A 4,143-nucleotide genomic window follows, 5' to 3' on the forward strand; every position below is an offset into this window, starting at 1 on the left:
TTGCTGACTTTCATGGCTTATGGGAGCTAAAACATTGTTTGACTGGATATATATATATATATATATATATATATATATATATATATATATATATATATATATATTCGAAGAGGCCAGGAGGAGGTGACTTTTTTCTTTGGGGGGGGGGAGAAGCCTCCAGGCACCCTCCTCCCTGAAGGTGGGGTTGGGGATTATCTCTCCCTGAAGGGGGGAGGCCGGCACCAAGCATGTAAATCCAGAGGGGTGACTTTTTTTGTTACCCCTCGGAGTGGGAAGGGGGCCGATCACCCAGGCAACGCCGGGTAACCCCTGCTAGTATATATATATATATATATATATATATATATATATATATATATATATATATATATATATATGAGCTGATATAACTATAACTAATATATATATATATATATATATATATATATATATATATATATATATATATTAGCAAAAGTACCCGTCGTTGACTGGGTTCAAAAACAGCCTACAGAAAATGGACTCTGATTTATGAAAGCATGATACGTTGTGAAAAGAAAGGGTTGTAAATAGATAGCTTCGAATTTGGGGGTATCAAAACAAAAGCAAAATATGATGAAAGTAAAAATAAAATAGATAAACCCCATAATTAATTATCCCATACCTGTTCACACTGAAACACTTATCACAATATTCTGTGGATCTATATTAAAAAAAAACTTGTTAAACTTTGTGATATATTTCCATTCTATGGAGGTCAGGCGCGAACGAACACCCCATAATTTTAATATACCATATTTCTTCAAACTGAAACATAATTATCAAAGTATCCTTACGCAGATAGATATGAAAAGTCTTTATTAAAGTTTGTGCCTATGAAGGCCAGATTTGAACGCAGATCCCACAATTTTATTATACCATCCCTATTTAAGTTAAAGCATACTTATCAAAGTATTATTATGTACATCTAAATCAAAAACACTTGTAAACGTTTTTTTTTTATTTTTTAAATTTTTTATTTCCATACTTTGTGGACCAGCCGCGTACGCAGACCCCACAATTTTAATGAATCATAATTATGCCAGATCAAACATACCCATTCCTGTGTCTCGATACATCTTCTATCATTATATGCGATCAGTTTTCTATAATAGTCAACCATATAGAAGCCTATTCGTGACCAGACACACACACACAGACGTTCAGCTTTATATTATACAAGCGGGGGTACCCGGCGTTGCCCGGGTGTTTGTAGGTGTGTGTGGTGTTAAATAAAAAGAAACCGGGAGGGGGGTAGGATCGAACCCGAAGCCCTGAGGCGAAGTTTGAAAATAAAATCGACCAGCCAGAATGAGTTACTGAAAGGTGTTTGAATTTATTTAAGTAAGAACCAAATTGACAGGTGCGCGCCCGGAAGTCGTCGAGCGTGACGACGACGACGACGACGACGACGACGTAAGCATTGTTATAAGCGAAGTAAAAAAAAGAAAACAACGTTAAAACTTAAGCAGGGGTGGGGGGTAATACAAACATAGAAAAAAAACACAAAAAAATTAACATAAGGCAAACGAACGATGAAAACAGCAAAAACGAACACGTGAAAAATGGCTTAAATAAGCCTGTTTCGATATTAAAATTTAAAAAATCGGTGGGTACCCGGGTGTTTTTGGGTGTGTGGTCGGGGGTGGATAAGCGAAGTAAAAAAAACAAAAAACAGAAAAACGAACGTTACGTGAAAAATGGCTTAAATAACACTGGTTCAATATTTAAATTTAAAAAATCGAAAAGAAACGACATCTCAAACCACGATTCGAACCCAAAACTTTCAGATAATGAACCAATGCGCTAATCAACTGACCTAACGCGACGTACATAAGATTTGTTCAGTTTTTCAACTATTTAAAGTAAATCAGGTCATGACGTCATCTGGCGCATGCGTAGAACCGGTCGTCGTCACGAGAAGACCGTTTTTGTTGACCCCCATGTTTCGGGATGAAAACAAATTAACGTTTTTGGCCAATTTTCCGATATTTTTCGAGCGAAGGATGGGGCTTCAATATGATACCGAGTTTGTGAATTTTTGTCCTGTCTGTCGAAAGTTTCTAGCAGACACACAAACAAACATACATACATACAAACATACATACACACATTTTTCGCTTTTATGTATATAGATACAGTGTGACCCCCTCCCCCCAAAAAAAACAAAAGCTAAATGGAGGCCATCTAGAACATATGCTGTAGAAGGAGAAAAAAGGACAAAGACCCTAATGTTTTGATGCAATGTTTTGAATATAATAAACTAGTTCAGACCAAAGTTTCATTTTATTCGAACAAAACACTAAGAAACGGGTCCCAATTAGAGTTGGGGCTCGTTTTTTTTTGTATATATATATATATATATATATATATATATATATATATATATGCGAGCAACGTTCTAACAGTAATATCCCCTATTGTTTCATTTTTCCCGAATAGATCAGTCGGCTTGCAAATTACATTTGTATGACCATTTTTACTTACCTTCTTGGCCTTTTGGTCAAGATCAAAGTGTAGTATCTGTTCCGGCAGATACTGCACTTAAGATAATTTGTACCAGTCAATGGAGGGGAAACCCTCTATACTGGGACAATTATTATTTTTGGTAACCAGAGTGACCCCTTTTAGGGGAGCTGGTTTTTACCTCACATTAAAAACGGCCTTGTGCCTAATTTGCTCAGTGGGGGAGCAAATAAATACCATCTGTTCCGGCAGATGCTGCACTTAAGATAATTTGTACCAGTCAATGGAGGGGAAACCCTCTATACTGGGGCAATTATTATTTTTGGTAACCAGAGTGCCCCCTTTTTGCCTACTTTTAGGGGAGCTGGTTTTTACCTCACATTAAAAACGGCCTTGTGCCTAATTTGCTCAGTGGGGGAGCAAATAAATACCATCTGTTCATTAGATGCTGCACTTCCATTTCTTGTTCTCTTTCGGTGGAGGAGAAATCCTTCACGACTGAGACAATTTTTATTTTTGTACCTTTTCTCCACATTAAAAAACGACCCTGGTGTCTAACTCTGTCCCGTGGGGAGGCATTGTAAATAGGTACATTTGTATGACCACGTCTTCGTAGGTCTCCAATATTTCTATAGTTAAAAATACATTTGGAATGACCTTGACCCCGCAACATATATATATATATATATATATATATATATATATATATAAATATATATATATACATATTTATATACATGTGTGTGTGCGTGTGTGTAGGCAATCTTATGGCTTGAGGTACCAGGAGAGCTGGCTCTGTTCTAGAATTAATCGCAACGCTTGTGTGTACACGGATGGACATAATGAAAAACCAGTGACCTGTAAATTGTATCTATCGACCAGTGATTAATAAAGTAATGTAAACCAAAAAAAGCTCCAATTTTTCAATAGGTCAAGAACACGTAATGCCAAACAAAAACACCTTCTGAAGAATATGCTGTTTATTAAAACGAGATTTATCATCTCTTCTGAATATTCGCACACACACACACACAAACACACAGGCACAAACGCACACACAAACACGCACGCACACACACACACACACACACACACACACACACACACACACACACACACATATATATGTATGAAACTTAAAATTGAGTGGAGAGACCTAGACGCTCAATGTTTCGCCTGTCTTATGCGGGCTTTCTTGTCATTGACCATCCCTCTTGAGAATACCCGCAGAGGACGGACGAAAGGTTAAGCCTCTTGGTCTCTTCGCCTCCATTTTCGTCGGATTTTATCCATTTTAACAATCATATATATATATATATATACATATATACATATATATATACATATATATATATATATATATATATATATATATATATAACTACTTCATTTACTCACATAAATTTAATATACGAAAGTATAGATTTATGCGTAAACTTTAAGTATGTACTTCAAAAGTGCTCAATACGTAGGTAGAGCTAGTTAGTAATTTATAAAATATATGTGGCGATTAAGGTACACTGAATATTCTGCGTTTCATCCACTATAGGATTCGTCAGGCTTATGCGCATAAGCATGACGAATCCTATAGTGGATGAAACGCAGAATATTCAGTGTAGCTTAATCGCCATATATATTTTATAAATTACTATATATATG

The 4,143-nt window shown here is 36.1% G+C and overlaps 1 pseudogene; it reads left to right on the forward strand.

Annotated features, from left to right (window-relative positions):
• The first annotated feature begins 2,501 nt into the window (after positions 1–2,501).
• LOC145273790 (U2 spliceosomal RNA) lies at positions 2,502–2,646 on the forward strand (annotated as a pseudogene).
• Positions 2,647–4,143: the final 1,497 nt, after the last annotated feature.

The sequence above is a fragment of the Euprymna scolopes genome, unplaced genomic scaffold (assembly GCF_053919585.1).
Source record: "Euprymna scolopes isolate OS-2025 unplaced genomic scaffold, ASM5391958v1 sca165, whole genome shotgun sequence".
NCBI classification, from domain to species: Eukaryota; Metazoa; Mollusca; class Cephalopoda; order Sepiida; family Sepiolidae; genus Euprymna; species Euprymna scolopes.